Here is a 12,564-nt window from a genome sequence, read left to right as displayed (position 1 = left end):
TATCCTGCATCCTCTTCAATGAAATGGTAGCCCCTAAACACTCTTAACTCCACCATTAAATAGCCTGTTTCACGCCTAGACCGTCTACCCTGAATAGTGCCTGTGATGAGAAGCTCATGCTACTCTTAAATGAATATAGGGAGTTCTGTCTCGATAGTGTTGCTTTTTCAGGTTTGAGATGTAGAGTATGGAGCTGATTTTTGAACAACAGTCAGTGGGGTTCCGGTAAGGGTGTGTTGTCCTAGTTTTACTGCTTGTATGGTTCAGAGATTCGTGGTTAAAGTATGGTTGCTGAGAATAGGAGAGTTCCCACACTTTCAAACCTTTCTCCCTGTTCTTGATACTTGACATTGTTTGAGGACAAACAAGGATCTAAGTCTGGGAGAATTGATATATGGTGTTTTATACATCTTGTATATATGCTTTTCAATTGGTTTTCAAGTCTTTATCGAGTCTTCCTAGTCCTTTTCGAGTCATTACAGGTCTGGAGTTGCATTGGATGGGAGATGGACCAGCTGGAACAAAAGAGGCAGAAAACAGTGCAATTTGGTGACAGTTCTGGATAGCGGAGCAACCCGAGTGACTGTTCTGGATGCATGTTCCAGCGGCTGAGATTTTTAAGGAAACTACAACCTATTTCGGGATTTGCCCTAATCTCTCTATTTTCTCTCCCAGCCACCTGTGGCTTTGATATATCTTCTTTTTCTGTTTTTCCTTATCATTTTACGCTATTTTTTGGAGAAGAAACCAGACCTTAGAGTTGGAGACTTGAGATTTTGCTACTTTGTAAAAGGAGAAGGCCATCTCTCTCGATTTAGAGAAGAACCCCCTGAACCCTACTACTTTATTTCAGTCATATTTCATGTTGCTTTATATCTCTGTCTCTGTGTTTTCTTGCTTCATGGCTGAGTAGTCAGCTTGCTTAGTCTAGGGTGTTAGGGTGTTAGATCCGTGAGCTTGACATAAATAAGTTATAAATCGATTGTCTTCATTCACTGTTGTTCTTAAGACTTGCATCAAGTTAACCACTTAGTGCCTGATTCTAGGTTTAATCTATTCATCAAAAGTGTTATAGGTTGCTAGACATAACTTGAATGAGCATCATATCCCTAACCAGCAAAAGTAGATGTTAGGGTGTTTTGTGAACAGATCGGACTTGATCTTAATGTTTGTCATCGCATCTCAGTCCAAACGACAGGTTAGGTACTGAGATTGATTGACAAAAGGTGAAGCACCACGACAGTGGGCTGATCTATCTTAAGTGATCCGAGTTCTAGACTGGTCTTTAATCGAACTTGAATAATTGTTTGGCTCACACTTGTTTAACACCCAACCAAACCACCCTAGGCTAGCATTTTAATCATCTGAAATCTTTAATTAATCTTATTAATTGCTTGTTACGAAACCTTAATCTCAAAACCCCATCATTGTTTTAGCTAAGTATTGATCCCATAAAGATAAAGTGTAATCGTTGGTCTCTGTGGATTTGATCCTAAAGTGCTACATCGACATACCATTCGATTGTGGTAGTGTGCACATTATGTTAATTGGTGTGCGTATACACGTAATATCAATCATCTTTAGGATTGTGATTTAATGCATGTGTCTAGATTAGCTACAAAGAACCTGCCCTTGGATTTGATTGATAAAAGTAAGAGTTTTAATCTCATCCTGAAAACATTCTAATAGAACTATGTTTCTTGCTACGAGCAAGGCGAGAGCTGATCTAGTGAGCTTAGTAAGCTATTATTCAACATGCGCATAAAGCTTGACTAGAGCGCGTCGATCGATATTACACATGAATCATCGATCGGCGGGGCAAAAGGTGTATCGATCGATATCCCTATAGGATTATCGATCGACACTTTTTATTGATCAAAATACGGCAGTTGAGATCAATAGATCTAGTTAATAAACGAGTCCAAACATTGCGAACGCTGATGGACTTGTTGATCAAGTAATTGAGCTTTACATTATCATGCAAGCAACTCATTAGGCATCTGTATGATTATAATCCAAATTTTCCTGAATAAAAACTCTAAGTCTAGCTATTTTCTTAATAAGCACCAAAACCTCAACCAGACAATTAAGCAAATACTTTGTTTGATTTCTAAACTGCTATTTACATTTAAAACCGTTAAAACAGCCAACTTAACAAATCACATTAGATTTTTTAGGTTCTCTAGCTCCCTGTGAATTCGATCCCTAAGTACTACAACTCGACCTCTTATTTGAGAGAGCATAAATCACTCATAGGGTAATTCGAGTGGTATCACTGAGCCACCTCATGTCAATCTTATTCATGCCTTCATGTCCATAGGAATCTCTTATTATTTTGACAAGGAGATCGCAGAGATCCTTAACCTCAGTTTCCCAAAGTTGGATGACATAATTGCGGGGAAGATGATTTGGAAACAATCTCCACTATATTTGAGGTCTTCAGAGTGTACGGTCACAACATGTCTTGTGGTAAGAGTAATAGTTTTCCTGGATTAACATACATGTATTCATAACCTAATATATGTATACAATTATATTTATAACAGACATAATTTTTATTTTTAGATGCCTTCGATAGATTCAGAGGTGAAGATAGTAGGTTCAAGGAGACTCTAGCCAGAGATGTTAGAGGAATGGACGAAGCGCTGAGTTTCACGCGGAACCACTTGGAGTCTTTAGATGGCGATAACGAATCCAGTGCTATTGGTCCCCATCTCTTCAAGCATATACAAAACGCACTATATATACCTCGATACGGTAACATAGAAGTACTAGTGGCTAGGGAATATATTTCTTATTATGAACAAGATGAAAGTCACAATGAGATCATTCTCAAGTTTGCAAAGCTTAACTTCAATTTTTGCCTGTTTCTTTACATCGAAGAACTCAAAACTCTTACCAGGTGACGTACTTATCTTCAATCTTGTTGATAGAAAGATTTCACTTTCCCAATGCATTTATGTGTAAGTTTACAAATGGTGGAAGGACTTAGAACTTGCATCCAGGGCCGGCCCATAAAACCAGAGCTTTAGGCGCCAAAATTATATGTTTTGTAGGAGCGCTAAATCTCAAATGATTTTTTAGTGTAGTGACTTGTGCAGTGTTCTGTTTCAAGTAAGTTGACGGGTTTGAATCCTCCTTTCTTGATTATTCTTTTCTATTTTATTTTTCTTTTTGATAATGGTAACAAATAATAATATTTAATCATTAAAGATTTTAATATCTTTTCTAGCAACTTTAATTTCCTTTTGTCTACGGATTATAGTGGCATTAAGTTATAAGTTAAACAAACTAAAGACAAACTAATTAAGTTGGTTTCTTTTTTTGCTAATAATAATAACTAAAATAAAGTAAAGACAAACTTATAAGTTACAAGTTAAATAAACTAAAGACAAACTTATAAGTTACAAAAGTAAACAATAACTAAATTTTGGAATGATAATGATTATAACAAAAAAAAACTTATTTATTTATTTAAAATAAACAAGAGAATCAAACAAAACTAATTATTTTCTTCATCTTAGCAATTGACAGTTATTGTGTTACAAAAAAAAAAGCAATTGACATTTATTATTATTGTTTTTTTTTGTTAATCTTTACTACAAAAATTATATATTCTCATTCTTTGTTACTAATTTTCTACCTAAATTATTTTTAATTCTCAAAATATGAAATTAGCTTAAGGTGAAACTCTAAAACTTAAAGAAAAAAATACAAACTAAAATTGATGGTGTATGTTGTATTTTTCTTTTTCTATAATTTATATTTTTTCTTTTTGTTGCAGGATTGTTAATGTTTTATGTCGTATGATCAAAGTTGTAGAACTTTTGAAAATTTCAAAGATGATTATAGTAAAATATAATTTAGTTAAGGGCATTATTTTTTTAGTTCGCTTTAGGCACCGTGTTAATCAGGACCGGCACTGCTTGCATCTAAGTTACCTCACATTAGGGATAGAGATGTGGAGTGCCATTTTATGTCTTTAGGAGCATATTTCGAGCCTCAATATTCACACGGTAGAATCATAGTGGGTAAAATCACGATGATCGTGGTTGTCGTGGATGACACATATGATGCATATGCAACTCTTACCGAAGCCATTGCTCTTACAGAATGTTTGCAGACGTACTATACATACATAAGTGTGTATATTTATATGTATAGGTGATTCTCCCGTACTTATTTACAAATATAAACATTTTAAAAATAATCAAATCATAACAATTGGTAAATATTCCCTTTCGTTTGTTTATAAGTTTTAAATCATTTTCTAATATATATAAAATTGTATTAAGTAGTTATTTTTTTTCATCTTAACTAAATATATACGTTCAAATATAATACTTCGAATAAGTTTAAATATATTTTTTTCTAGTTGAGTTGCATCTAGTATTTCAAATTGGAAAGTGGTTTTTCCTGTTTTATTTTAATTAGGTTAATATTAGATTACTATTTTTAATTTCATATAGTTGGGTTCGTCCTCTTATTTTTTGTAAATATATGTTTTAAATATACAGTTTGATATATGTTATTCTGATTAAAAATAGAAAATATAAATATAAAGTTGGATTTGCATTAATAAACATATTTTTTAATATTTTGAGAATTTCACGTACATATATGAATATTTATATAATAACTAAATTCTTATAATCGGTTAATAATTTTTTATTTATTTAGAAATTTGAAGACATTTTATAATTTATATGTATGGAATTTGAGTAGAATATAATTTAATAAGTTTATATTTTCTGTAATTAGGCATATGATTTGAGAAATATGATATTAGATGATCATTTTTTTCTTCAAGTATTATGTTCTTTCTATCAATTGATCAAAATTATAATAATAATAAAATATTATTTTTTGAAAAATGGATATCTAAAATATTTTATTTTTCAAATACTTTTAAAATTTATGTTATATAAATAAATTTTTAAATGACAATTATGTATAACTTCTAGTTTGTTAAGGGTATCCATTTAGTGACTTTTGTGAGAAGTAATATTTTTTAAACTGTTTTGAAATTTTTATATATAAATGTATTGAGTGTCACTATATCTTAATCTTAATAAGATATGTGATTTCAATTATAAAATTTCGAATCAGTTCAAGTATTAACTTTTAGGTATGTTGACTTGCATCCATTAATTTCAAATTTAACAACTGTTTTATCTGTTTTCTTTTAGTTCGTTTAGAATTATATTACTATTTTTATGTTCATTTAGTTAGGTTCATCTCCTTCAATTTGTAAATATTTTAAATAAGAAAATTGATATGTTATGTTGATAAAAAGTAAAAAATATAATGTTGGATTTACACTACCTTGTTAATTTGTCGTAATAGGAGAATTACATTGAATTAACAAGGAATAGTGTTTCGTTGTAAAACACCCGCCATAATGGAAGATTCGTTGTAACTTCCTCGTAACATTTAAGATGAAATGAATTTGTCATAAAAGTGAATGAGAAGATTTTGTCATAATTTTGTAGGTACGCTTCGTCGTTAAGGATTCATATAGTTTCCTTGTAAAGTCATCTTTAGGTGCTTGTACATTTTACGACGAAATTACAAGTCTTTCCATGTAAAGTCTTTATAATCTTTACGAGTAATTTACAAGTATTTCCTAGCAAATTCCTTGTAAAGCTTACGAGGATTTGACAAGTACTTCCCTTTAAACTCCTTGTAAACATTACAAGGAACTTACATCTCATTGCCGTATTATTATAATATTACAAAAGATTCAAAATTTAAAAATTCAAATTATAAAATGAAATGTTGAAAATTAAAATATTTTTTGTAAAAATTATATAAATGTCATAAAGTTATATTTAAATTTATAATAAAAAGAAAATAAAAAATTAAAAGCTAAGGGAGGACGCCGTCGAAGTAGTTGTTGGGGACGTTCCTTCCTGAAGAGTCTCGTACTTCATCCATGGGTTCCATCTCGAAGAGTAGGACGAAGTTTCCCTTGCGACTTGGTTAACGGAGCTTGTTCTCACCACTCGTCCCTACTTTTTAGGAGCCACCTCGAATCAAACCCAAACCAAAAACCGATCCGTACCCGGTCTGAAATGTAAGAAATAGCTGAATGGATCTTGAAGGGTGGTACAAAACATATTAGAACCCAAAGTGTCATTAGCCGAAATCCAACGAATAACCCGAAAAGAACCGATAACAGATTTGAATGTCCAAATTAATTACAAATATAAATAGTTGAAAAATAAATATGTACTTCAAATATTCAATTAAAAATTTGTTTTAAAATGATAACTAAAAATAAGTATTTAAATTTTAAATGAGTACCCTGAATACCCAATTCTATATAAACATGTATTTATTTTCTTATGTTTTGCTTTCAAATTTTGGATTTAACTTCGAATATATCCCAACCAAACCAATATAACCCAAATCCAGACGATATATGGTTACTGTATGGTTTTAGGAATTGATAAAAATTACAACCAAAACCGATGTGATATCCTAACCCGATACATACTTAAAAAGTTTACCTGAATGTGATCTAGGATGTGATTAGAATTAGAACCAAAATTTAAAATACCCAACCCGTATCCCAACGGTTACCTGAACGCTCAAGCCTAATTTAAAGTGGTTTTATGTTTTGTTCAGTTAGTTTTATGTTTGATAAATATTTTACATGTTTGTTGTAATAACCCGTAAAACTATATTTTAAAATATATCAATAATAAAATGTTCCATCTTATCAAGTATTAAATTTTTATATATAATAAAATATACAAAACTATTTGTTAATAAAAATTTAATAGATTATATATAAATTTAATTTTATATATAATAAACTTTAATAGATTAGTTATTCAGTGTTAATATAAATTTAATTCATTATTTAAGAAAATAATAGATTAGTTTTTTAGTTCCTTAATTTTAGGCTAGGTTATATAGTTAATAATAATAATATGGTTATCTTTGGTAAAAATATCCGAATCCATTTCAGATACATTTGTTATTTAGATAGTTTTAGGTTTCTACACATTAGAACCAAACTCATCCAGACCTAGAATGACCCAACTCAAAACCCACATATAAATTTATAATATTCAAGCGGTGCTTAATTTGAAAAAAAAATAATGATACCCGAAAAGAACAACACGTACCTAAATGGATAGCCAAGGTTCATGCATAACTGATCTTATAAACTAATTAAAAGATTATTTCTGTGTGTTTGGCTAAATCAAGTGAAATAGAAAGAGTTTTTATTTACTAAAATAATTATATGGAGTGAAAAATTAAGTGACAATAGATGTAATGCATTTATATTATTTTGATTTAAGTTATTATTTTATTCACAAAAACATATATTTGAATTATTTTTTTGGCTACGTAATTTTCCACCGATTGAAACTAAAATTTAACAAAACGTTTTAGTAAAGCAACCTAAACCGAACGGTTAACCATATGTAAAACCATGTTATTTTAAATTTTTGATTTTATAATTGGTACAAAGTTAATGTTTATGAACTAATAAATAAAAATCTGAAAAATTATTATTATGGTAATAAAATTAATGATGTGATGTATTGTAAAGATAATATAATTAATGACATTGATAAAATGATTGAAATATGTAAAGACAATTAATGCAGTTATATTAATAAAATTACGAAAAAGACACTATACTTATTTTATGTTGATATTTATGTTTCCAAACAATTCTCATTTATACTGCTATACATGTTTCCAAACAGTATCAAAAGATACTTCAATCTTAATAATCTAAACTATTAAAAGAAAAGTACATTTTGTACTTAGCCCTGAGTTTTCCTCACAAATTACTCTTTTATGCCACTCTGATTAAAACACAGTCGTTTGTATTACATTCAATAATAACCTTTTCATTCAATTGACAATCCCGAAACCTATATTTCCTTTTGTTTTGTTAGAAATAATAGTTTAGATATTGGTTTGGGCTTTTAATAACTCTGTGGCCCATATAATAAACAATCTTTATATTATTCAAATCCAAACCAATAAAACATATGACAATGGTTTAATTAAAAACCAAACCAAAGAAACGATTGCTTCTTAATTTCACAAAAACATGAAATTTGTAATTTAGATGAGATAATGTAGTTTTACTAACGGATACGAGATATTTAACATTCGGTTAATTGTTTATCATTTTTGAGGAGCAACATTGGGTAGCCGATTTTATGGATTAGGGATTTTATGGTTTAGCCGATTTTGGATCTTATTATATTTAATATGAATACAAAATAAAAAAAAATCATACTTTTTCCTTCCAAAACTCAACATCATTCAAAAAGTCATTCCTACTTCTACGCAATAACATATAAACAGAGCTGAAATCTTCAATATCATATATGCTTTGAACAATAATATTTATAAACCAAACTGAGACAATCAAGTCAATCCGGCTTCTCTTATGAAAAATTGTCTATTAGCTTCTCATTTATTAAGACCTTCTACAATCAATCCAATTTGTTAATCACTCCATCCCGTTCATGAGCTAAAGAAAAGTGAATGGAAATCATTTTGCTAAATAAACCAAAAGATAGTTTTTACCACACTTTTACTGATCAAAGGACTGCAACGGGTTTATCCCTGTTTTTAAAGCTGAAGTCGGGCTCTGTCTATCGGATTGAAGGGTCTTGGTATTCCATACCTTTGATGGTCATTGAAATATCAAAACAAAAAATGTAGATTAGAAGAAGCAAATCGTGAACACTCAATTAAACCTAAATCAAGAAACTCTAACCTTTATACCAAAGGCTGAAACTAATTATAGATCTATCTTCTGCAGTGGTTATACTGAAGAAATTAACATGATCAAGCTCTAAATTGTCCAGAGCTGAAGCGCAAGGCATCCATCGCTGCCTTTTTACCTGATGGAAAAAGAAAAATCGGTAGAGTGAAAAGAGTTTCTGTTATTTTTTTAGACAAAAAAATATGGGTTTCGATTATTGACTAAAGTCCATTACACTTTTCTTTCATAATGTTATGGCCCAATTTATTAACATAAATTAAGTTGCTAATAACATTTTTGTTTTACATTAAATTTCTTCTCATGATTGAATGTTTTTTTAACTTGGTTTCATAATTATTTTAGTTTCTCTATATACCATTTTTGTTTTTACAAATCTAAAAAAGTAGCCTCTTTGAAACAAAATATTTATAATATGATTTAATAAAACCCACAAGTATATTTATACCTCTAATACTTTACTGTTGACTTTACAAAATCTATATATATAAAAAAATGTTTGCTTCACTCCTGTGCATCCACGTCAGCGCCAGGTCAAAAAGTCATTGATTGTGAGTGCGACACCTGTCCTACCATCTCGAAACTCTGCGTTTCATTAACGATTTAATGAATTTGATGCGGTCTTAGATAGTTTAGTCACTTGGGCTGCAACTTACATGATCTAAGCCCACCATCTTTTATCATCATTTTCTGGACCGTGACTAAACATGCCTAAGGCTGCAGCCATTCTTGAACTCTGTGTTTTTGAACTGACAATAGAGCCCGAGTTAAATTACGGAGGACGACTATTTCCGGCCAGTCTCCGGTGTAAGTTGTTGTTGTGTCCAACCGATTAGATTTCTTCCCCTGCAATTGCAAGCAATTAAAATTAGAAACGTTACGTAACTCAACCGGATTCAATCAATTGCATTAAAGTTCTTCTTAACCCCATCTCCCCCACTCTTTCCACAATTTCTCATTCAATATTCTCATCTTGCTTTAAGTCGGTAAATCTACATATATAAATAGGTGAGCTTTGATTCTGTAAACCTCACCATTTTATTCCCAAACTTTCCAGAGCACAATGGTAAACAGAGCTCTCGCATATGAGAGGAAGCCCAAGACTTCCCAAAGAAAGACAATCGTTGGAAACAAGTACGCTACAGCAGGAGGAAGAAAGCGTTAGTGACGGATGAGAGAGGAGGATCAAGGCGATAAAGGATATGAAGAAATTCATTGATGATTGTGAAGAGGATAGAGAGAAGAATGTATTAATGGAGCTACCAAAATTATCGAAATCCAAAAACAAAACAAAGTCAAAGAGCCAATACCTTACCAATCTGAAGGTGGTTAACGCGGCGATATAAGCTGTGTTGTGGTTCAGACGGTAAAGAAGTTCGCCGGTGGCTCAAGAAGGTGAAATCAACGGTTGTGCTGGTGAATAACATGAAGATGCTGAAACCGCCAGCGATTGATAGCGTGAAAAAAGACTGGAGGCTAGCGATAAATCAAGCTTGATTGGAGACGAAGAAACGAGCTATTCTAGAGAAAAAAGATAACACAAAAAGGAGAAAGACGATTCTAAACTCGCCGTACTCACGAAGATGGAAAAAGATTTAGGTTATTAAACTCAGGAAAACATGTACCATTGTTAAACGATGTCGTATCCTCACCTATTGTTCAATTTTAAAAGTTTTTTTTAATTTTAAATAAAAATATTTTTTGGTATTCTTTAGGGAAAATAGTCAATGTACTTCTCAATTCTCAACCCGTGGATTAGTCTGATACTTTCAGATATATAAGAATCTTGCCGACTTAAAGAAGAAACAAACAAAGGTTAAACGAAAAAGTGAATCTTGATATAAAAGATAGAACATTCACTTATCTTTCATTGATCATCTATTCCTCACAGTCCTCATCTTTCTTTGATCGTCTGCTCCTCTGAACTAATTGTCTCTTGGTAACTCCGGTCAGGTCCGGTCCTGAATCCGGTTCCTCCGACTCGCATGCAAAGTTTTCTGTATTTGGGCTGCTTAATTACTGGGCCTTTACCATTTAATTAACTTAAGCATCTAGCTTTCACCATTTTGTTTCTCGCCTTTTAATATGAAAACTAGATTTTGATCCGCGTTTTCAAAGCGCGGGTTTATTTTTGTTTTTTTTTCAATTGACAAATATTTTGTAAATATCACATTTTCATATATTTGTACTTTATTTTATAAAAGACTTAAAATTTTTATCTTTATTTATCGTATTTCATTTTAAATGACTATTTATGTTAAAAAAATTAAACTTTATTTTTTTAATGAATTAAGTTGGTATAACTCTGATAAATTAATTTTATTATGGGGTTAATATTTTAATTAAAAAATTATATACTTTTAATAAAGATTTATACTTTTCAATAAAAAAATTCAATTATTTTTATGAATGCTTAAATTATATTAAGAAAAAAAAAATAATAATTAAGAATAGTTGAAAAAAAATTATTTGAACTTGGACTCAATGGCGCAAAGGAAAAAAAAAATTGAGAATTAAATCTGATTTTTTAATAGGCCCAAATGGCCCAAGAGAGATTTGATTTGGGTTGGATCCAAAAATAATGATCCAATATGGATTTGTTATTAATATTACTTAATTGCCCTTAATGAAATATGCAATGTTAGTGAAGGAAACATGCCCCTAAGGTAATTATGACAATAGGATCCTGCTTTAATAGTATAGATTTGGGTTAAAAAAACATTTAATCAATTAACTCATCATATCTATCTGGTTTCAATCACAGTCAAAAGAAAAAGAAAAGCCAGTTTCAGTTATGAAAAAAAGGAAAATAAATAAATATTGATTAATTTTTTCATATATTTTTTGTAATTTGAAAATATCATTAAGCTATCGATCAAAAAAATTTATATATATATAAAATTGTTTGTTTCACTCCTAGGCTATCCAGTTGGAAACTCACTTTTTGAGGGGCTGGCACGTGTCCCCTGTGTTAAACGCTGCGATTCATTTAATTGGAAATCATATTGGGCTTTCGTTTGTTGTGTATTTGTCCAATAATGGGCTTAATGTTTTTTTTTTGGTTACGGCCATGAGTAAACATCATGGATACGGCACTCACTCTCAATCTTTAATTAGATTTCATATTAGCAGAATAAAATACTTTTAAAAAAATTGTAAAATGCATAAAATTTATATAGTTATAACATACAAAGTAATTGCTAGATTCTAAATTTGATATGTTGTCTATCCAATTATTTCTTTTAAATATTAGTTATAATTAAGTAAAGTATTCTAATAAATGTGAAATTACTGAACCAATAAATAAAAAATTAACTATTTATATATTATTAGCAAAAAGATGTAGATTGGTTTATTTTGAATTTTAAAATAAATAATCATGTTAATATGTTAATACATAAATATAAAAATATTTTAATAAGAATAAAAAAAATACAAAACCCACGTACAATGTTGAAAAACTAAATAAAATAATCAATATTTTGAGTATTAAACCTAACCACAACAATAAAAACTGAAATCTACTTACTATATATAAGAAAAGTTGAGCAAACATTTAAGAAAACTATAATACCATTTCTATCAGGAACATCATGTCATGCTAATACAAACTTATAATCTCTAATAACACTAATAAAAAAATAAAAAATAAAAGAGTTTAGTTAGACATATGTGAAGATGATATAAAAATGTGTGTTCATTATAAAAAAACATAACAAAAAAGAAAGATAATAATAAAATAGTACAATGTCAGAAAATGTATTTGAAAACAAATAAAAAAAACATAAACAAGTTAGAAA

The 12,564-nt window shown here is 30.0% G+C and overlaps 1 long non-coding RNA gene across 5 annotated transcripts; it reads right to left on the bottom strand.

The window, feature by feature from the left end:
* Window positions 1-662: 662 nt before the first annotated feature.
* Window positions 663-11,024, bottom strand: LOC117132772. Of its 5 annotated transcripts, XR_004456317.1 has the most exons (4): window positions 9,799-11,004; window positions 9,239-9,610; window positions 6,760-6,763; window positions 4,979-4,989 (listed from the first exon to the last, which is right to left on the bottom strand). It is a non-coding gene; the product is annotated as an uncharacterized LOC117132772 (long non-coding RNA). The 5 variants fall into 5 exon arrangements; XR_004456315.1 differs by having other exon boundaries at window positions 663-8,665; window positions 8,759-9,610; window positions 9,799-11,024; XR_004456316.1 differs by having other exon boundaries at window positions 663-9,610; window positions 9,799-9,903; window positions 10,080-11,005.
* Between the last annotated feature and the right edge of the window lie 1,540 nt (window positions 11,025-12,564).

This window comes from Brassica rapa, chromosome A03 (genome assembly GCF_000309985.2).
Source record: "Brassica rapa cultivar Chiifu-401-42 chromosome A03, CAAS_Brap_v3.01, whole genome shotgun sequence".
In the NCBI taxonomy this organism is placed as follows: Eukaryota; Viridiplantae; Streptophyta; class Magnoliopsida; order Brassicales; family Brassicaceae; genus Brassica; species Brassica rapa.
This window is presented reverse-complemented; position numbering and strand designations above follow the sequence as displayed.